Below are 23,583 nucleotides of genomic sequence, written 5' to 3' on the forward strand. Positions count from 1 at the left end.
TCGAGCAGTTCAAAGGTCTGGCCTAGAACTCCCTGTAGAATTGGCTGGGGCCTCCGTTGCTGCTGCACCATAGTTTAATTTCTCCCAGTATCCAATCCTTCTTCCTGCCCTACTTTACATATATTTTTCCTGAAAGCTCTCTTAGGGAACTTTCTGCACCATCTCCATCTCCACAAGTCTGGAGTCCAGGAAACCTGATCCAGGGCAAGGGCTGTGATAGACCAGAGAAAGCTGATCTGCAGAAAAAGGATAAAATGGTTGGGCAAAGAATATTAGAGAATATTAGATACCAATCATGTGAGCACACAAAGAAAGAGAGATGGAGAGACTCCCTGGGGGTCCTGGAGTTCTTGGTCTCGTCCCTCGAGACCTGGCTATCCTTCCTTCTGTTCCATGAGCTATCAGAGCTTCTCTCCAATAATTTCCCTTTTTGCCTGAGCCCGTTTGAATGGATTTTGATCCTTGCAAATCAAACAATCCCCATGTGTTTTGTACTTTTAATCAATTATACTAGGTAGTCATGATAACTGGTTTACAGACACATGCTCTGGGGAGAGACAGTGTATGCATATACAGTTGACCCTTGAACAACATGGCTTTGAACTGCATGGGTCCATTTATACAAGAATTTTCTTTCCTTTTTTTTTTTTTTGAGACGGAGTCTCGCTGTGTCACTCAGGCTGGAGTGCAGTGGCATGATCTCGGCTCACTGCAAGCTCCGCCTCCCAGGTTCATGCCATTCTCCTGCCTCAGCCTCCCGAGTAGCTGGGACTACAGGCGCCTGCCACCACACCTGGCTCCTTTTTGTATTTTTAGTAGAGACAGTGTTTCACCACGTTGGCCAGAATGGTCTCGATCTCTTGACCTTGTGATCCGCCTGTCTTGGCTTCCCAAAGTGCTGGGATTACAGGAGTGAGCCACCACGCCTGGCCTTATACATGAATTTTCTTCTGCCTCTGCCACCTCTGAAACAGCAAGACCTCTTCCTCCTCCTCCTCAGCCTGCTCAACGTGAAGATGATGAGGATGAAGACCTTTATGATGGTCTACTTCCACTTAATGAACCTAATAAAGGTTGCATAATCAGCTTCTAGGGCAGATATTATTTTATTAACAATTTTTTCAAGAGCAGCTATGACTTTATTGAAATGGTGGCAAACATTCAGAAAAATATAATTTCAAAAAGTCAGAATATTTGTGCATATAGGGACAGGTGGAGTGAGTAAGTCAGTAAACATATTTTCTCTTCCTTATGATTTTCTTAATATTTTCCTTTCCCTAGCTTACTTTATTGTAAGAATACAGTATATTATACATATAATATACAAAATATGTGTTAACTCTTTATGTTATTGGTAAGGCTTCTGATCAACAGTAGGCTATTAGCAGTGGAGATTTTGGGGAGTCAAGAGTCATACGTGGAATTTTCAACTGCACAGAAGTTGGTTCACCTAACCCCTGCCTAGTTCAAGCATCAAATGTATATCTCAGAGTTTCACGAATTTCATGCTTATTTAGTACCCTGACTAACACTGAGCTGCCTCCCACGGGCGTAGCCTCTGTGCAGTGTCAATGCAAAGAAACCAGCAGCCAATTTAATTTTAGACCAAGTCCACATTTCTTAAAACCCCCTTCCTCCCTTTCTTCTCAACTCCACCCTTCTCATATCCTGCAGTTTCCCTCAAACCCTTTTCTCCTCGCCTTGCTCTTAGCTTCCCACCAAAGATTCTCTCCTAAGCCTTCTTGAACTCTCTCATGTCTTCTTCACTCCTCTCCTTCTGCTGCTGGTCTCCATCCTTTCCATTCTGGTTCTCCTCCCGCTGAGTACCACTGGAGTGTGGGAGAGAAAGGAGTTGGCTTCAAACAAAGGCCAGGGACCAGTAGCAGGTAAGGAGGCAGGTAGAGGGAGGATCTTGTTAACAGGCAAGAGAAAATATATTCACTATATGTAAAACATATAATTAGTAAGAATATACTAATTATATATACCTGTTATGGTTAAAATAACAGCAGAGTTATTTTTCATTGCCAGTTTATAATATTTAAAAAGTTAAAGCATTGAAACTTGACTGTGACAGAAAAATGAGAAGCACAGATACCCAAGATGGTGTCTTGGGTGTCTACTGCTGTGAAGAAACCAACACTTAGAGCAGGGGTCCGCAAGCCCCAGGCCACGGACTGGTACCTGTCCGTGGCCTCTTAAGAACCAGGCCACACAGCAGGAGGTGAGCAGTGGATAAGCGAGTGAAGCTTCATTTGTATTTACAGCTGCCCCCCATCACTCGCTGTATTAGTCCATTTTCATACTGCCATTAAGAAATACCCAAGACAGGGTAATTTATAAAGAAAAAGAGGTTTAATGGACTCACAGTTCCACATGGCTGGGGAAGCCTCGCAATCATGGCAGAAGGCAAAGGAAGAGCAAAGGCACGTCTCACGTGGTGGCAGGCAAGAGAGCATCTGCAGGGGAACTGCCCTTCATAAAACCATCAGATCTCGTGAGACTTATTCACTATCATGAGAACAGCACAGGGAATACCCACCTGCATGATTCAATTACCTTCTACCAGGTCCCTCCCACAACATGTGGGGATAATGGGAGCTACAATTCAAGATGAGGTTTGGATGGGGACACAGGCAAACCATATCACTTGCATTACTGCCTGAGTTCCACCTCCTGTCAGATCAGCAGCAGCATTAGATTCTCACACAAGCGCAAACCCTATTGTGAACTGTGCATGCGAGGGATCTAGGTTGTGAGCTCCTTATGAGAACCTAATGTCTGCTGATCTGTCACTGTCTCCCATCACCCCCAGATGGGACCGTCTAGTTGCAGGAAGACAAGCCCAGAGCTCCCATTGATTCTACATTATGGTGAGTTGTATAATTATTTCGTTATATATTACAATGTAATGATAATAAAAATAAAATGCACAAACAATGTAGTGCATTTGAATCATCCTGAAACCATCCCCCCCACCAATCTGTGGAAAAATTGTCTTCAACGAACCCAGTCCCTGTTGCCATGAACTTAGTCCCTGGGGGATCAATGACTTAGAGGCTTAAGACAGCCATTTATCATCATCTTTCAGGATATGAGGCTCAACGGGGTGGTTCTCCCTTGGTCTCTCATGCAGTTGTATTTAGAGAAGAGCTGGCGCTGGAATCATCTGAAGTTTTCCTGGGTCTGGGTGGTGAAAATGGTGTCTTCACTTCACATCTGATGCCTCCGTGCCCCACCATGTGGCTTCATTGCCGACACAGTAGCCAGGACTTCTTCATGACTGCTCAAGGCCAGAAGAGGCAGGATTTAAGTGCTATGTTCCCCATCACTTCTACTCTATTCTATATGTCGAAGTACATTCAAAGGAGAGGGAGAGAAATGGATCCTACCTCTTAGTGGGGAAGGAAGATGTGGCCATGGCTATCTTTGGAAAATACAGTCTACTACAGATGGCATAAAAGTTAGATTTTTAAAAATAAGCTAGGTATTTAAATCAGAAACTAACATCCCCTACAATTGCGGGCAAGTCAAATAAAATAAATGGACAAAGCCTTATAAAATGCTAAACTAAAGAAAAAGTATCTGAAAAAAAAAAAGAAAGAAAGAAAGAAGAAAGAAGAAACAAAGAGAGAAAGAAAGAAAGGGAAAAGTTAGCAGGATTCTGACTTCAAGTCAACCCAGGTCCCCTTACAGAAGGTGAAAGTACTTCGGCCAGGAAGAGATTGGCCAGAATACACGTTGGATTTGATGGTCTTGCCAACAGAGTGAGGTAGTGAGACACAGTCAAAATCCAACTCAGTGTAAACTGAGTTTCTTTACAGTTCCATAACACACATCTTTTAGCCACTAACCATCTTCTTCCGAGATACCTGAGGAATTCTGCTTTTATTTTCTTGAGACAGAGTCTTGTTCTGTCACCCAGGCTGGAGTGCAGTGGCACGAACTCAGCTCACTGCAATCTCTACCTCCCCAGCTCAAGGGTTTCTCCTGCTCAGCCTCCTGAGTAGCTGGGATTACAGGCATGCACCACCATGCCTGGCTAATTTTTGTATTTTTAGTAGAGACGGGGTTTCACCGTGTTGGCAAGGCTGGTCTCAGACTCCTGACCTCAAGTGATCTGGCTATCTCAGCCTCCCAAAGTGCTGGGATTACAGACGTGAGCCACTGCTTCTGACTGAAGTCTGTTTTCATTGGTCACTCTCCAAAAAGAAAGCCACCTGGGGGGTTTCCCCCACACAATCGTCTCCATGATGGGCCGTTCTTCTGTGTTCATGGCCCCATGGGTCATTCTCTTTCCCACCTCCCAAACTCTTTCTTGCCACTCCTGTATCTTGAAGCTATTTCTGGAGCTTTCCGCTAACCTCAGGCTTTAACTGTGCCCTAAGGACACCATTCCCACTGCAGCTTTCTCAAAAGAAGTGGTTTATTCTCTTAAATTCCAGCCACCTTAAGTTTGGAAGGTGAGTTTATTATTCTCCATGCTCCTCACTGCTACTTGCAAATCATAAATGACTAATCTTTTTATTAAAAACAAAACTAAAAGCAAACGAAAAAAGCTTTCTCTTTTGAGGCTCATGCCACTTGACTAAACAATCCAGTTCTGCTTTCTCATTTCAAAACCTTGATACGTGACTCCCTGTCACCCTTTAAGATGACCTGAAGTCCTGTCATCATTCTGTTTGCCTGGGACAGTCATGAATTATAACTGTTTCTGTCTTTTTTTTTTTTTTAGATTATTTTCTCTGTATTTTTTATTATTTATTTATTTATTTATTTATATATTTTATTATACTTTAAGTTTTTTTTTTTAGACAGGGTCTTGCTCTCTCACCTTGGATGACTGCAGTGGCGTGATCACAGCTCACTGCAGACTCAAACTTCCAGGCTCAAGCCATCCTCCTACCTCAGCCTCCTGAGTAGCTAGGACTACAGGCACACACACCACACCCAGCTAATTTCTTATTTTTTGTAGCTGTGTTGTCCAGGCTGGTCTCAAACTCCTGGTCTCAAGTGATCCTCCTGCCTTGAACTCCCAAAGTGCTGGGATTACAGGTGTGAGCCACTGCATGTGGCTTACAACTGTTTCTTAGCTTCCTATCCAGTTGGCAATTTGGTACTCTCAAAAGTGTCCCAGTCTTGAGACAAGAAATGATGTGGCCGCTCCAATCCTGAGTGACTTAAACAGTTAGCTGGGATGATGCACATAGCCCCTTAGCCTCTCATTTCCTTGGTCATCTCAGCCACACAGGCCCACGGTCACCCGTGGACTATGTCAGCACCCATTATTTCACTACCTCCAGAAGCAAGTTCACCCTGCCTACCTTCTGACCACAATAACCCATCCTTCCATCTGGTTTGTTTGGCCACTCCCATGGCGGCCACACATTCTCCAAACCTAGTCCTGCAGGAGAGAGGCACAACCGAGCAGATGGCTTCCACCATAACTCATGATCACCAGTTTCAAATAGACCCTCAGTCTGCCTGGAAATCCCTTTATATGTTTCTGATCACCTCTCTCTCCCATTCTCTTCAATGACCTTATCAAACTTTCTCCAGCTCCCCAGATCCATGCCTGGCCTACCTCATAGTTCACTCTCAGCAGATGATCCTGCTTCTCGCAAGGAAAATAGAGGCTTTCGATTAGAATTTCCTTGTCTTACAGCCATATGAAAGAAGATTCTTATCTACTCTAAACTCACCCTTCTGCCTTTCCAGTAAAATGGAGGAGGTCTCTTTTCTCTTATCTGGGGACCCATTCATTTACCTGCATTTGGACTCAACCCACTTCCTCCATCTTGAAAACTTTTCACCATCAATAATTTCTACTCTCTTGTTAATGTCAACTCCTCACTATCATCTCAATTCTTCCTGTTTGAAAATCATTAAAAAAAGATACATAAAAGGCTGGGTACAGTGGGGCTCAGGCCTATAATCCCAGTACTTTGGGATGCTGAGGTGGGAGGATCACTTGAGCCCAGGAATTAGAGGCTGCAGTGAGCTGTGATCACACCACTGCACTCCAGCCTGGGCAACAGAGCAAGACCCTGTCTCTAAAATAAAATAAAATAAGTAAATAAATAAAATCTTCCTCAATTTTATATCCCCCAACAACTGCCTCCCTGTCCCCTTTCCCCTCTTTATAGGTGATATGCTTTGGCTGTGTCCCCACCCAAATCTCACCTTGAATTGTAATAATCCACACATGTCAAGGGCAGGGCCAGGTGGAGATAACTGAATAATGGCAACCATTTCTCCCATACTGTTCTCGTGATAGTGAGTAAGTGTCATGAGATCTGATGGTTTTATAAATGGGAGTTCCTCTGCATATGCTCTCTTGCTTGCTGCCATGTAAGATGTGACTTTGCTCTTCATTCCCCTTCCAACATGATTGTGAGGCCTCCCCTGCCATGCTGAACTGTGAGTCAATTAAACTTCTTTTCTTTATGAATTACCCAGTCTCAGATATGTCTTTATTAGCAGAGTCAGAACAGTTCAATACAATAGGCAAACTATTTACAAGTGTTGCTTTGCTCACCATCTTCATTTCTTCACTCCCTATTCGCTCCTCAACCCACTTTGGCCTCCAGCCCCAACGTGCTATTACAATTGGTTTCTGAGGTCACTAACATTGCTAAAAGCCAATTGTCACTTTGCAGTCTTGTCTGACTTGTCCTTGCAACATCTCTGGATATCACTGACCACATCCTCCCACGCGGTGGCTTCCACAGCACTTTCCCCTGGTTTTCCGTCCACCCCTTTAAAGCTCTTCCTCTGTGTTCTTTGTGGGCTCTGTGTCTTTTGCTTTGGATGGTGGAATTCCTTAAGGCTTAGCCTGAGGCCTCTGTTTCATCCCACACCACAGTCTCTCTATGCAATCTCATAAATCACCACCTACATGATGATTACTCAAAATGTGTATCTCTAACTCTGAACCACGCTTCTCTGGGCAAAGGCTTCTTATATACAATTCTCTACTTGACGTCTCCCCTTGGATGTCCTAAAGATTTGTCAAATTCAACTTGCAAACAATGAAACTCACTATCTTCCCCTGCCCAAATACTTCTCTTCCAGAGTTCCCCATCTTGATGATGGGATGGTCAGCCACCATCATACAAACCTGTTTCTTTGGAGTCATCCTTGCCTCCCCCGCTCTTCTCCCTCTGCCTATATCCAGTCCTCTGAATCTCTGGCAACCTACCTTCTAAATGTCTCTCAGGTTCACCCATTTCTTCGCGTTTCCGCTGCTGCCGACCTAGTCAAAACCATTATACAGTTGACCCTTGAACAACATGGGTTTGAACTGCATGGGTCCATTTATACTTGGATTTCCTTCTGCTTCTGCCACCCCTGAAACAGCAAGATCAACCCCTCCTCTTCCTCCTCCTACTCAAGTTGAGTAACATGAAGAAGATGAGGATGAAGACCTTTATGATGATCCACTTCCACTTAATAAATAGTAAATATGAGGTCAGTCACAGTGGTTCATGCCTGTAATACCAGCACTTTGGGAGGCTGAGGCAGGAAGATCACTTGAGGCCAGGAATTTGAGACAAGCCTGGGAAACATAGCAAGACTCCATCTTACAAAAAATTATTTAAAATAAAATTAGCTGGACATGATGGTGCATGCCTATAGTCCCAGCTGCTCAGGAGGCTGAAGCAGCAGGAACCCTTGAGCCCTGGAGTTTGAGGTTACAAGGAGCTATGATCTCACCACTGCACTCTAGTCCAGGAACAGAGTGAGACTGACTCTGAAAATAAATAAAAAATAAATACATAGAAAATATATTTTCTCTTATGATTTTGTTAATAACAGTTTCTCCAGCTTACTTTATTGTAAAAATACAGTATTTAATACACATAACATAATATGTGTTAATTGACTGTGTTATCAGTAAGTCTTCTGGTCAACAGTAGGCAATTAGTAGTTAAGTTTTGCGGGAGTCAAAAGTTATATATGGATTTTCAACTGTGCAGCACTTTGGTACCCCTAAAACCTGGCATTGTTCTGTTACAGTAGGTAGCTAGTCAGGCATGAGCAGGGCAGGAGAGGGCTCCCCTCATCCCCTACCAGGAATGTCAGGCGACTATCAGGTGATGGTCAGGGGACTGTTAACGGTGTCTCTAAAATAATAATTGATCACAGCCAGCACCAGGGAAAGGCAGTCTCCCAATAGATAGAAACACCTGAAACTGGTGATCAACAGCTTCCGGATAAGATCTCAGGAGTTGGGTGAGTGGGCTCAAGCATGTGCACTAAGAGGTAAAATGGTGGAGTTTAACTGGCAAATGACCCTCCAGGGACATTTGGTAAGGGAAGAATGCCTAAAGTGAGCATGCGTACAACTTCAGTAAACACACTGCGCATGCTCACCTCCCAAGTGCAGGCAGGCCACTGCTCATGTGGACAGCCCACTCCATGGGAAGAATCAGGAGGAGGAAGACATGACCCCGAAGTATGTCAATGTGTAAAGCCCCAAGTCAAAAGTCAAACAGCACACTTCTCTCAAGTCACCCGCTTGGCCCTCTTACAAGTGTACTTTACTTTTTTTTGTTACTGCCCTAAAGTTTTCTAATAAACTTTCGCTCCTGCTCTAAAGCTTGCCTCAGTCTTTTCTTCTGCCTTATGCCCCTCAGTTGAATTCTTTCTTCTGAGGAAGCAAGAATTTAGGTCGCTACAGACCTATACGGTTTCGCCAAAGCTAACATACTTTGGTGCCATGTCTCAGATATATTCTGCTGCTGGCAGTTCAAAGGCCAATTGTATTTTCTTTCCCAACTTAGCTCAGAAGTCTTCCTGCATCCATTCTTTTCTTCATCTGATCAGTTCCCCAAATTATAGCCAGAGTGATTTTCCTAAAGCATAAATCCCATCATTTGCCAGCTTAAAATATTGTTTAATATATTCTCATTGCTCTTAGGGTGAGAAAATAATTATTGACATAGTCCACATGACCCTACGTGGTTTGCGCCTACTGACCTTACCTCTAACCAGACCTTCCATAACTCCAATCATACCAGTTTTCATTCAGTTTCTAATCCCTCTGCCACTCCCTTACTCCCACCCGTTTCCCAGCCCACCCATCAGCAAATGCTATTGGTTCTACTTTGCTAGGTGGTTGTTTGTTTATTTGTTTAAATAGTCTTGCTCTGTTGCCCAGGCTGGAGTACAGTGGCATCATGATAGCTCACTGCAGATTTGAACTCCTGGGCTCAAGCAATCCTCCTGCCTCAGTCTCCCAAGCAACTGAAACCACAGGGATAAGCCACCATGTCCAGGTAATTTTTTCCCCATTTTTGTAGAGATAGGGTCTTGCTACATTGCCCAGGCTAGTCTTGAACTCATGGCCTCAAGTGATCCCTCCCACCTTGGCCTCCTAAAGCACTGATATTACAGGCATGAGCAACTGTGCCAAGCTTTGGTTTTATTTTGAAAACTGTATCTTGATTCCAAACTCTTCTCACTATCTCTACTGTTAGAATACTAATAAAGCTACTATCATTTTTCATCTGGATTATGACCACAGTCTACTGAGCAATCTCTCTTCTCTTGCTTCAATCGATTTTCCAAACAATCACCAACTGGCAGGATGGCTTATTGCTTAAGTCAAATCATGCACTCAGTTGCTAAATACATTCCAATAGCCCCCCACTGCAATTAGAATAAAACTTGAAGTCCTCAACGCTGGCTACAAGGTCCTGCTTGTTCTGGTTCCTGCTTACCTCTCTGTCCCCATCCACTATTGCTGCCCTACTCTTTCAGAACATTCCAGGCACACTGGCCTGCCTTCTTTTGGACTTCCTATGTTCCTATCTCAGCCCCTCTTCTTGTTCTTCCTTCTCTTGGAATCCTTTCCCAAGTTTCTGAATGGCTGCCCCTTCTCATACTTTGTAAAGAGGTGATCCTTGACCACTTTCCCTGCCCCAAGAAAGTCACTCTCATTGTTTGATTTTACATTCTGTGTAGCACTTACAACTCTGCTCAGAACCTTCCACTAGCTTTCCATCTCACTCACGTCAAATTCTCTTCCACAGCACCCAAATAACACACAATCTGGACACCATTTCTTTTTGATCCCATCTCGTATCTGTCCCTCCCATCTCACTCTGCTCAGCCGTACTAACTTCCTTGGTGTTTTTCCAATATCTTAAGTGCTCTCCTAACTCAAGGTCTTTGAATGTGCTGTTCCTTTTGCCTGGAATATTCCCATCTAAAAACCCAATGTGGATTAATCTCTCATGCCATTTATCAGACAGAAATCTGTGTCACTTATCAGACAGAAATACCAGTTTCAGGTGTTTCTATCTATTGGGAGACTGCATTTCCCTGGTGCTATATTAATTAGGATAAACAAATAATAAATAAATAAATGAAAAATACATTTTCTCTTCCTTATGATTTTATTAATAACAGTTTCTTTTCTCTGGCTTACTTTATTATAAAAATACAGTATTTAATATATATAAAATAATATGAGTTAATCGACTATGTTATCAGTAAGGCTAATAATTGGTTATGGCCAATTATTATTTTAGAGAGATAACAACTGCTTGATCATCACCTGATAGTCACCTGACATTCCTGTTAGGGGGTGGGGGGAGCCCTCTCCTGCCCTGCTCATGCCTGACTAGCTACCTACTGTAACAGAACAATGCCAGATTTCAGGAGTACCAAACTGCTGCACAATTGAAAATCCATGTATGTCTTTTGACTCCCCCAAAACTTAACCATGAATAGCCTACTATTGACCAGAAGCCTTACTGATAATATAAACAGTCGATTAGCACATATTATATGTATTTAGATAAATACTGTATTTTTACAATAAAGAAAGCTAGAGAAAAGAAACTGTTATTAAGAAAATCATAAGGAGGAGAAAATATATTTTCTATTTATTTATTTATCGTTTATTTACCCTAATTAATACAGCAACCCCATCCCCATGCCCATCACTCTCTATCCCTCACCTTTTAACTTCCCTCAAAAATACTTACATTCCTTGACATGTTAAATATTAATTTGTTTATTGTCTGCTTTCTACCAACTAGAATGCACCATGCATGAGAGCAGAAATTGTTTCCTCTAACTATTTTCATTGTTCTTAGAAGTGTTGGTGCTTAGGAATAGTTTCTCATTAAATAATTGACAGAACTATTTGAAATTGCCTAATTAACACATGCATCTAATTTCTATCTTTATGTCTCCACCACCTTGCCCGACATATAAGCCTTTGAAGACACAGCTGTAGAGGAGAAGGGGAGGGTTATTCAACCGCATTTACAAATCATAACTGATTTTAACTTCTGTATTTTCAGACCTTCCCAGCGACTTTCTCTCAGGAAACTCCACTCCCAACTGACATGTGCTATTTCCAGCCAGTCCTATGCTATTGCAAATAGTGAGTCCATGAATGCCCTGTGCCGTGTGCATTACTTATTTTCATCAGCAGATCTTCGTAACACACTCCTGGAAGTGGGATGACGGGGTCAAAAGGCGAATCCATACATAAGTTAAATAGATATTGCTCAATTCTCTTCCACGGGGTTCAGACCATTTTGGATTTCTACGAGCAATGCAGACAGTGCTATTCCTCTACACCCTGGCCGGCCAACTGAGCGTGGTTAAACGTGGGGAGGGAGGAGGGTGAGGTTACCAACCTGATGGTTGAGAAAGGGCCTCCGCCCAGCGCACCCTTCCTCCACCCCCACCCGAGAGACAGCTGAACTCCGGGCCGGGACGCGCGTGTTGCCAGTCCAGCCCTGCACCGCGTCCCCTGAGGGCGGGCTGCAGGCGGCCGGGAAGCCTTGCACAACCGGCCCAAAAGAGGAAGCCCAGAAAGTGCTGAAGTAAACACTTAGGCAGACCGTTGCAACATAAATCGGCCTCTCAGTCTTTGGTGGAACCATCACTAGGCCCCAAGTCCCTTAGTCCCTCTTGAGGCGAGGCTGCAAAATGGTTCCATTCGCCAGGAGACGCTTCTGAGAGAAGGGCGCGCGCGGCACAGGTAGGGGAGGGATAACAAGAGGACGGCGCAAAGTTTCCCAGAATTAAAAAAAATAAAATAAAATAAAAATCCCTTCAAGGTGGTTGTGTAGTAGGGGTGGGATGGGGGAGAGAAAATTAGGCGCAGACTCGATGAGTTGGAGAAAGCAGCCCCTAACACGGAGTCCTTTACGCGTATGTTTGTCTGTCCCACTGTCTCTAACCAGGGGCCTTCCTTGCACCTCGGAGCAAAGCAGCTCAGATAGCGCCACACGTCTGCGCGCTGCGTGGGAAGGGCAGGGCTGACAGCACTTCCTCCCCGGGGCAGCGACCTGGAGCCCGGGTGCGGCAGTCTGCACCGCGAGTAGCTTTCCCGGCCGGAGCCTCGCCGCCTTCCCGCGCCCCGCCGCGCCCCGCAGAGCAGTCGAGGTAAGTGGCGCTCCCAGTCCCGGGAGCCCTGGGAGCGCCAGCATGGGCCCCTCGGGGCTGTCAGGAACCCGTTTGTCAAGCCCGTCGGGTCCGATGCCGGGCGCAGCTCCAGGCTCTGGCCTCGTGAACGCGCGCCCCCCGGCGTGGCCCTCGAGCGCAGCGGGTCCCCAGGGTCCCCTCCGCTGATCTCCACTCTGGACCCGGCTCGCGAGGGTGGGGGTGTGAGGGTTTGGGGTTCGGGTTTGCTTTTTCCCGAGCTATTGCATCAGATTTGAGAGATTTCCTGCCCAGGAAATTGCTGCAAGGTCAAAGGGGAAACTGCTATGAACCCTTGCAAGTCCAGCAGGTCAGCAGGTCAGCAGGTCGGGAGCCCCAGTCTACCGGAATCTGGAGGGATTCTTGAGGGACCAAGGTTAGATGTAGATTAAATGCCAGCCCTGTGAGAATTTGAGTGTGGCTCGCAGTCTGATGCATCTTAGAGTGTTTCCTTCCTCTAAAACTTTTGGACAACTCTTTCCTCTTTTTAAAAATAACTTTTTCCCCCGAATTATCCTCATTTTCATTTTAAAGTAACATAAAGATAGATTTGGACACCAGGCACAAGTTTCATAATTTGGCTTGAAGTGAATGTCCAGAGGGCCTTTTATAGAATGGAGGAAACTAACTAGGGTGTCCTAATGTCTCCAAGAACCTCTGCGCAGGTGTTCCACCAAAGACTTAGCCCGGTGTACCTCTTACTTTCCTTCTAGGTATTTCTTAGCATTCATACCCCTGTGGAACGTGAAATGTGTTTCCTAGAACCACTCAGGGCATAGCGGTTCAAAAGAACTTTTAATGTGATCCTTAACGAGACGGAGTGCTAGAGGAAAGTAACAAAAGAAAAGGGCCCGTGAGTTTATTATGCCCCCAGATGTTTTTTTCTGGTGGCATAACGTGGTTTAAACAAAGGTGCCAGTACTAGCTACTATTCATTTTAAAATCTGGGTCTCCAGATAGAAATTCCAGAAAGGAAAACTTTGTCCTTTTTCAAAAACCTAGAGCAGCGATTTTCCCTCTGGCCTCACTGGAATAATGGATGGTACATGGGCTAGGACGATGATGCTGGCTGGCGAAATTAGCAAGGATCTACTGAGAAATACTTTAAATGTCTTCTAGTGGTATTTCCTGTCTGCTCAACGTGTGTTGTGAAAGGTCTAAGAAATTTAACTTCATCCTTAAACTATTAATAATGTGTGTCCTTAAACTATTAATCCTTAAACTATTAATAATTACTAATATTTGGGGTTTTTCTCAGCACTTGGGAGACCTGGGTTCTGGCTCTTATATCTGCCCCATCTAGATAAGGATGATATTGATTAACTTGCATAACTTCTCCCTGGACTTCAGATAACGTCAGTAAAGTGAGATGATTGGGCTACATTATGTCTGTTCTTAAAACAGCAATTGAGGAGTTGCTATAATTCTTTGAATTGGTCCCAACTGGAATACTGGCAACATTATATCAACATTAGAATTGCTGATCATGAATTTTTTAAAAATGGAGAAAATAATCATAATCATGATAACAGTTTACATTCTGAAATATCAATATCTTTGAGGTCTTTTGTTTCTGAGAAGTTCCTGTAAAAGCGCAGTCAATATCTGGCCTATATGTAAAAAGGCAAATTTCCATCTTATTTGAAAACTGAGATAAGAAACAGCCCAAACTTGAACAGGTCAATATTATATTTTGAAATCCTTTAATTGCTATTTCTCAAGAAATACAACTTTGTAATATGAATTACTTTATGGCATTACTTTAAATCTTAAACACAATACTTACTAGGTTTTATAGTATTTATTACATTTTTTGTATTTTTATATCCTAAGAAGGTTCACCAGTTATCCACTATTGATTTGCCTTTTTTCACTCATCAATGAAAGTTTTAAATAGTTCCATATTATTATTAGAATGAGCTACTTATAAAGTTCATTGCCATAAATGTCTGTTTGATATGTCACTTTGAATTTTCTTTAAGCCATCTTATCTCCAAAGATCATTATTATTTTCATTTTCTTCTAATTCTCTTCAGTTTTATTTTAATTATTTTTATGCCTAAAACATTTTAGTGAGTCCACAAATCTTATAATAAATTGTCTGCTTTCCATAGCCTATTGGACCATAATCTTTACAATTTTATAGGACCCCATGAGTTTATATTATGGAGACTAGAGTGATCTTAGGAATTCTCACCTCAAAATAGAAGAATTTTTATTAACACAACTGGTATTTTCTCAGTATGAAAATGTATGTGTGTGTTTTATGTCACTGCTGTCATCTAAGAGGCAAGTCACTTAAAGCTTAAGCATTTATTGTAAATTCATGTACATAATAAATGCCAGATTTTAAGGTGTAAGATTTCTACACTGGTTGCATGGGGATTTTAAAATACGTATTACACTTTTAATTATCATGAGAAACATGACTGTTAGAGAAAACTGCTAGATATCTGGAACAGTAATCATTAGATTTCTCTTGAAAAGAGAGAACTAGCCACATAAAGGAATGCCATTACACCTATACCCAGTTAAAGAGACTAGATTGTACCTGCAGCTTGGAAGGGCAGACCCTGAGGACAGCTTTTGGGGGACTAGAGGATGTGACCTGCCACCACTGCATCATCATTTCCTAGCCAATTTGTGATCCCAAAATGAGGGCTCCAAAGATGTTGGCTAAATGTGCAGAATGTATTAATCTCACTGAGTGGCACCATGGAAATGTCACAAGCCCCTGAGATCCTATTGGCTCCACTGGTCCCAAACCTCAGGCATGAGCAAGCAGAGAGGTAACACCACTCCAAGGCATCACACATTCTCATTATTCCACATATTCTGGAGCTTGATTCCATGATTCAGTTTTAAAACATTTCCTGGGCGTTGACCATGAACTTGAATAATTAAGAATCATAAGAGCTATGTTCTTTCTTTTCTGTCAACTCGGTTTTCTCTTTGATCATCATATAGTAATAGTAAATAATAATTATTATAATATTTACTTATAAATACTACCAGGCCCTGTACTAACTAATTGAGATGTGTCATCTTGTTAATCGTCACATCAAGATGAAAGCACAGAGAGAGTAAGAAACTTACGCAGGAAGTAAGAAACAGAGCTGTTGTTTGAACGGAGCCATCTGATAGCAGCACCCATGCAAAAACCTGGGGCCTTTCCACAATGAGTTTATAGTCTAGAAAAGGAGATGTAACTAGATGTAAGAGGAGATGTAGAATTCCATGTGGAACCAGAGTTGAGTGCTGCGGGACTACATATCGGGGTCCCTGGTCTCCCCAACCAGGGTCCGGGGAGAAGGATGAATAGAAGGAAATCAAGCAAAGAAATTGTCGTGTTATCACGGGAAGGCAAGTTAATACAATCAACTTTGAAGTTATTATCTTTACGTGTGCCTTGAAGAAAGAATCTGCTTTGTTAGCAATCGTGTTTTCATTTTTGTGTTTGTTTTATTCTAATCCCACGTGACAGCCGGCTAGGTTGATTAAATCAACAAGCAAGCAGTGAGTTTAGTATTTTTTCTAATTCTGTTGGGGATCTTTTCGATTTAGTTTCATGTTACAGACTCATCAGTGAGATGGTTGTGGGCTGGGATGGGGGATAAACGCTAAATCACACAGCAACTGTGTTTCCCCAAACCGACTGGAGGGTTTGCATCCAGAGAGCTACATCACATCATACTGGAGAGAAACAAAAAATGATATTAGAGCAAGTGAATCATGACTAGATTCATTTCTTCCTTCATGTTTTATTATGAAATGCTTCATATCTACAAAAGATGATGTATATATGTAAATCACAACAAATAATAATAAAGCCAACATCTGGGTACCTATCACCCAGCTTAAGAAGTAGAATATTTACCAAGGCATTTCCTGGTCTCCTTCTAATAACATTTCCCCATTTCCCAGCTAGAGGTAATCATTATTCTGAATGTGCTAATTTTTAAAAAGCTTTTAGGAAGCATGTACATACATTTGTAAAGGATGGTGTCCAACTGGGGATTAAAGAACACTGGCATGGCAGACTGGAGTCAGGTTCTCCACCAACTCCGGGTGGTCACAAGTAGTGTGTGCTGTTCAGTAAAGACAGCTTACTTTAATTGAATAGCGTAAAAACAATATGTATTAGAAACAGTTAATAGTAAGTACCACCGAAATTATGCTATCTTAGACATTGATAAAGTGACCAAGAATCATCAGTACAGAACTATGAGTTTTAAGTGGAATAAAGAGTATGTGGCGGGGCATGGTGGCTCACACTGGTAACCCCAGTACTTTGGGAGGCTGAGGCAGGAGGATCACTTGAGGTCAGGAGTTCAAGACCAGCCTGACCAACATGGTGAAACCCTGTCTCTACTAAAAATACAAAAAAATTAGCCTGGCATTGTGGTGCATGCCTGTAATCCCAGCCACTCAGGAGGCTGAGGCAGGAGAATCGCTTGAAACTGGGAGGTGGAGGTTGCAGTGAGCCGAGATCATGCCATTGCACTCCAGCTTGGGCAATTCCATCTCAAAAAAAAAAAGTTTCAACTTGAAACTCCATCTCAAAAAAAAAAAGTAACTTATATGAGGAAAATAAATAAAGGAGGCAAAAGAAAAAAGAACATGTAACTTAGGAAGTCATCTCCACTTTATTTATTTATTTATTTATTCATTCATTCATTCATTTTTGAGACAGGGTGCAGGCTGGAGTGCAGCAGCACGATTAAGGCTCGCTGCAGCCTCAACCTCCTGGGCTCAAGCAATCCTCCTGCCTCAGCCTCTCGTGTAGCTGGGATCACAGTTGCGCGTCACCATGCCCAGCTAATTTAAAAAAAATTTTTGTAGAGACAGGGTCTCATTTTGTTGCCCAGGCTGGTCTCGACCTCCTGGGCTCAAGTGATCCTTCCACCTCGGGCTCTCAAAGTCTTGGGATCACAGACATGAGCCACTGTGCCCGGCCAGATCTCCAGTTTAAATACAATTCAATCATTTTCAGTCAAAAATGTTTGCTAAGCACTATTATAGATGCAAGGAATGTAGTGAACAAAAGAGACAAAGATCTCTGCATTTGTGGAGTTTATTCTGGTGGGCAGATACAGATGCTAATCAATAAGCTTAATAAATAAGTAAATAATATAGGTATCAGTAAGTGAAAAGCAAGGTGAAGTTGCAATATGCGATAAGGTGGTCAGGCTGGGCCCTTTCGTTTGCAGGAGACAATGGAGTTAACCAAGTGGCTATCTGGGGGAAGAGTGTTCCAAGCACAGGGAACAGTTGAGGCTGTAGGGCAGGGGCGTGTCTGTGGATTTGAGAAGCAACAAGAAGGCCCATGTAGTTAGAGGTAAATGAGCAAGGGAGAGAGAAATAGATGTGGTTGGAGAAGTATGAGAAGGGTGGGGAGATAGCAGATCACGTGGGGTTCCAGAGGCCATTATAAAACTTTGACTTTCACACTGGGCAAAATGGAGGGGACATTGCAGGATTCTGAGAAGGTGCATAACATGATCTGACTTAAGGCTCACTCTGACTGCTTGAGAATAAACCTGGGGGAGCAGAGGTGAAAGCAAGGAACCCATGACAAAGGGTTGGATTCTGCGTATATTTTGAAGGTAGAGCCAAGAAGATTTCCTGACAGAAGGAATGTGGGGTGTTTGAGAAAGAGGAGTCAAGGATGACTTCAAAGTCTGTGGCCTAAACAACTGGAAGGATGAAATTGTCATCAACTAAAGTCAGCAAGTTGGAGGGGAGATGATTAGAAGTTCAATTTTGGATGTAGATATGAATTATCGTTTGGGAATACTGATGTGCTTATTATATATAAGGCTAAAAGCAGGGTAACCATTTGGGAATATACTGTTATTGCTCCTATTTTGCAAATTAGAAATGACAGTTAAGGGAGTTTAGGAAATTTGCCCAAGGCTACACAGTTTAAGAAATGGGACATAGGCTGCGTGGTGGCTCATGCCTGTAATCCCCACACTTTGGGAGGCTGAGGTGGGTGGATCATGAGGTCAAGAGATCAAGACCATCCTGGCCAACATGGTGAAACCCTGTCTCTACTAAAAATACAAAAATTAGCTGGGCGTGGTGGTGCATACCTGTAGTCCCAGCTATTCGGGAGGCTGAGGCAGGAGAATCACTTGAACCCAGGAGGCGGAGATTTCAGTGAGCCGAGATCATGCCACTGCACTCCAGCCTGGTGACAGAGTGAGATTCTGCCAAAAAGAAAAAAAGAGGAAAAGAAAGAAAGAAAGAAGAAAGAAAGAAAGAAAGAGGAAGGAAGGAAGGAAGGAAGGAAGGAAGGAAGGAAGGAAGGAAGGAAGGAAGGAAGGAAGGAAGGAAGGAAAGAAAGAAAGAAAGAAAGAAAGAAAGAAAGAAAGAAAGAAAGAAAGAAAGAAAGAAAGAAAGAGAAAAAGAAAGAAAGAAAGAAAAGGGGACATAAAACAAAGTCTTTGCAATCCTAAAACCTTTAATTAAACTTTCAAAACTTCGAGAAGGAGTTGATCCAAAATCTTTATTAGGTAGCTAAAATAAGAATATAGTTAGCTAATCAGCAATTTTCTACCTCCAAAATAATCAAAACAATGGAAATTATTTTTGAGAAGTGGAAAGCAAGAAATGAATACTTAAAAGTCCCATCCATAAATTCTTTTTTTAATTGTTCTTAATAGAGATAGGGTCTTGCTATGTTGCCCAGGCTGGTCTCAAACTCCTGGGCTCAAGTGATCCTCCCGCTTCGGCCTCCTAAAGGGCTGGGCTGGGATTACAGGCATAGGCCACCATGCCTGGCCATGTAAATTCTTAACCCGTGATGTAGACTTTATGCAATACAAGGCTTCCATGACTGTGCAGTTTAAAAACAAGATTCTGTGGAGGGGAGGACAGAGACCTTTCCCACAAATAAGTTGTTTGTGCCTGGAGGTTTAAAATGTTTAGAATTTCAAAATCCAAACCAGATTTGGAAGATAGGAATGTTTGCCCCTTACACAACTGGATTTCAAATGGATTCAAGTGTTAGAGCAGGGCTAAAAATTCTCTAGAAGCTGTTGAAGAATGTTGGACAACACTGTTAAGATATTTGGAGAGCTGAAAGTGGTTAGGAAGTAACTATTAACAGTGATCGAGATAACTGACATTTCATTTGTCTTAGTTATTAACTGCTATCAAGCCAGTGTAATAACGAAATAGTAATATTCAGTAGAATGCTGCTAAAAGGTATTCATTACCACCTAGTAGAACTGTGTTTTCCATGGGGCAGAATTTCAGTCTTTCAAGTGTGTTTTTAGGATTTCACCTCAAAAAGAAAAGAACAAATTAGTTATGTGGGGGCAGAAGCGGGGAATCCCACAAAATCTTTTTCAGGTGATTTCACATCATATTATAGTGTATTATCACAATTAGGTTACTGATTAAGTAAATTTACCTAAGGCCACTGTTTTTATAGCATTAACAAATTCATGCATCTCTGCTGATCACATAACATTCACAAGTGACCGGGCAATGAACTCATTAGGTTTTGGATACAGTATTGTTTTCCTTTTAAGATAATGGCTTCCTTCTGATTAAATTTCATAAACGGTATGGCTTAGCAAACCAAGAGTATTTCTTCATGTGTTTACTCAATCTGTGGCATTATATTTCCCCTGTTGTAAGCAACACACAGAAATGAAGCTGCTTGGGCCATGAATGTGGGTAAGTGCTGTGCAGTGTGGTGAAAAGATGGCCGTGAGATCACTGCAGAATGCCCAAGCTAAAATGAACAGTACTCACTGTTCCTCAAGGCTGGGTTTACAGAGTGGGCTACAGTACTGACACATACACTTCAGCTGAATCAGACTCTGCTCAATGTAACATAATTGGAACTTTTTTTCCAGTTTCACCACACGTCTATCGATGGCCAACCCCATGCCAGTGTAGGGGGCGTGTGTAGCTAAAATAGGATAAGATATGGCCCCCTGCCCAGCGTGGTGGGTCACACCTATAGTCTCAGCTACTTGGGAGGCTGAGGTAGGAGGACTGCTTGAGGCTGCAGTGAACTATGATCACACCACTGCACTCCAGCTTGGGTGACAGAGCGAAACCTGTAGATAGATAGATAGATAGATAGATAGATAGATAGATAGATATAGATAGATAGATATAGATATGGTCCCTACCCTCAAGAAGCTTCCAGTCTAGTAGGAAAGACAGGCATGTAAAAAAAATACATTACAGTGCAGAATGTGCAATGTTAGATACAGAAATAATATGGTGCAGATAGTGATTATAGGGCAGTTGTTAGGTGGGGATGATCAAGAGGTGCTTTGAAGGAGAAAGGTATAGAAATGCCTTTCTAGGAGGGGTGCAGTGGCTCACGCCTGTAATCCCAGCACTTTGGGAGGCTGAGAAGGGCAGATCGCTAGGTCAGGAGATCGACACCATCCTGGCTAATACAATGAAACCCCATCTCTACTAAAAAAAACAAAAAAATTAGCCGGCCGTGGTGGCGGGAGCCTGTAGTCCCAGCTACTCGGGAGGCTGAGGCAGGAGAGTGGCATGAACCCAGAAAGTGGAGCTTCCAGTGAGCTGAGATTGTGCCACTGCACTCCAGCCTGGGTGACAGAGTGAGACTCCGTCTCAAAAAAAAAAAAGAAAAGAAAAAAAGAAATGCTTTTCTATACCTTGTGGCCAAATGGAAGAAAGATACGCCAGGCACCAGATGTGTCAAACACTTTAGCAGTGCTGAAGTATAAAATTCAGTGGGAAAGGAAATGGTGAGAATCTAATGTAACACAGAATGAGTAATATTCAGATTACATTAATATGATGTGGTCCCTGCAACCCAACATATTTGAGTCAAATACTGAGGCACTTGCAATAACAGAACTGTAGCACTCTGGAGCAGAGCTGTCCAGTAGAAATACAATGCAAATTACATGTTAAACTTTAAATTTCCTCGGTGCCACATTAGAAACAGTAAAAAGAACCATGACTTTTCTTTTTTTTGAGGGAGGGCCTCACTCTGTCACCCAAGCAAGAGTGCAGTGGCATAATCACAGCCACTCCCATCTCTTTTTTTGATTTTTTTGAGAAACGAGGCACTATGTTGCCCTGGCTGGTCTTGAACTCTTGGGCTCAAGCAATCCTTCCACCTCAGCCTCCCAAAGTGCTGGGATTATAGGTGTAAGCCACTGTGCTCAACTGTGATGTTAATTTCAATCACTTATTTTATTAAATGATATATCCAAAAATGATAATAGCACTCTGGATCAAATGATTATTTTTGGATATTTCGTTTAATAAAATAAACTATTAAAGTGTGAATTGTTTGAAGTTATATTAAATTTAATGTTTGAAATTATATTTAACAGTAAAAATCAAGTGACATAAATTTTCACTAAAAATTTTAAAATAATATATTACTTAATTTTGGTATAATTGAAATTATATTACATTTAAGTAATAGTAAGATTATTTCATTTTTTTAAATTTTTGTAGAGATGAGGGTCTCACCATGTTGCCCAGGCTGGTCTCAAATTTCTGGCCTCAAGTGATCCTCCCACTTCAGCCTCCCAAAGCACTGGGATTACAGGCATCCTGCCAGTAATAGTAAAATTATTAATGAGCTATTTTATTCCATTTTTTAATACTAAGTCTTGCAAATCCAGTGTGTTTTCACACTTACTGCACATCTCATTTCAGACTAGCCACAGTTAAAGTGCTAAATGGCCTCATGTGGCTAGTGGCTGAATTGGGCAGTGCAGATTGAGATAAATTCACAAATATTGCACCCTATACTATGTGTTGACTATGCAACTGAAAGGAGGATATTAGGTGAATTCTAAAGTATTCAGAATTTTTTAGGGTAAAGGAAGTAAACAGCATTTGCAATTACTTTGGGGCCTGTCCCTACAATCTGATTTTAATTCATCTTTAAACCTACACCTAGAATGCATTATTTGCCCTCTAGTAACAAAACAACCTCAAATAGTCATTTGCTTGCTTTCCTTTTTATCCTCTTTCTCCCACAACTCCCCACCACCTTATATCTTATGGATTCTGCCTAAAAGTAAGAAGGACTGAAAAAGAACTGGAAACAAATGGCAAAGCAGGATGCCCTAAACCCACATCCGGCAAAATGTGATCTGTTGCCCTAGGCAACCATGGTGGTCAACTCTTCTGTTTTCTTTTTTTTGCTTCCACCTGCTAGTTCACAAGCATAACACTCTCATCGACAGCCACTTTCTTTGTGGCGGTTCTCAGCTCCAAAAATACGCCTGTCTTTCAGGGGAGGGCGGTAGTGCTAAGATTTGGAAAATGGATTGGAGATGCATAGGATATGACTCAAAAAAGACTCAAGGAGATTCCAGTGCAGTTCTTTCCTTGTTAAGAATGGTTAGGAATCACCGTTCTAGAAACTATACTTACAGATGTCCTTCCAGTGGCTTAGTCTTTTAAAAGTGTGCCTGACCTACAAAGAACAATGGCAGTTTAACTCAGTCTCCAGGTGCATGAAGATGCAACAGACAGAAGTAACCATCCCCTTGTGGACTTGGGTGTGTGTTTATGTTTGTGTGTGTATATCTGTGTGTGTGTGAAAGAGAGAGAGAATAAATGACTGACACTTTTTTTTTCCACTGCTGGTTTTAGAGGGAAAACACAATAATAAAAATGATGATGATGATGAGGATGATAGAAATAATAGCTGATACTAAGCACTTCATATGCACCAGGCATTATAATGAGTACTTTACAGGCACTAACTACCTCATCCCTATGAAGCAGGAACTGTTGTTTTGTTTTGTGTGTGTGTCTGTGTGAACCTTTAGTTTCTTTCTAAATTCCAGTTGAATAGAAATATTGGCCTTTGTTTCAAGGGGATATCATCTTGATTGACTAAAAGTGTTCCAGGTATCAAATCATTACTGCCAATGTGATTCCATATTCTCCAATATAGTTGTCAAGTTTTCTCATCAGAACTCACTCAAAGGTGCTTGAAGGCCAGGCACTGTGGTTTATGCCTGTAAACGCAACCCTTTGGGAGGCTGAGGCAGGAGGATCCCTTGATCCCATGAGTTGGAGACCAGCTTGGGCACTACAATGAGACCCTGTCTCTACAAAAATAATAAAAAAGCCAGACATGGTGGCATTCTCCTG

At 42.2% G+C, this 23,583-nt stretch overlaps 1 protein-coding gene across 2 annotated transcripts in view; it reads left to right on the plus strand.

Annotated features, from left to right (window-relative positions):
- The first annotated feature begins 12,212 nt into the window (after positions 1 to 12,212).
- The window catches only part of APBB1IP (amyloid beta precursor protein binding family B member 1 interacting protein), a 129,995-nt gene continuing 118,624 nt past the window's right edge, over positions 12,213 to 23,583 (plus strand). The window contains exon 1 of one of the 2 annotated variants that reach the window (XM_024254067.3): positions 12,213 to 12,414. The gene's annotated coding sequence lies outside the window, so the exon portion shown is untranslated. The remainder of the gene's footprint in view (positions 12,415 to 23,583) is intronic. The other variant, XM_063727257.1, reaches the window with a different exon arrangement.

This window comes from Pongo abelii, chromosome 8 (genome assembly GCF_028885655.2).
Source record: "Pongo abelii isolate AG06213 chromosome 8, NHGRI_mPonAbe1-v2.0_pri, whole genome shotgun sequence".
Classification (NCBI taxonomy): Eukaryota; Metazoa; Chordata; class Mammalia; order Primates; family Hominidae; genus Pongo; species Pongo abelii.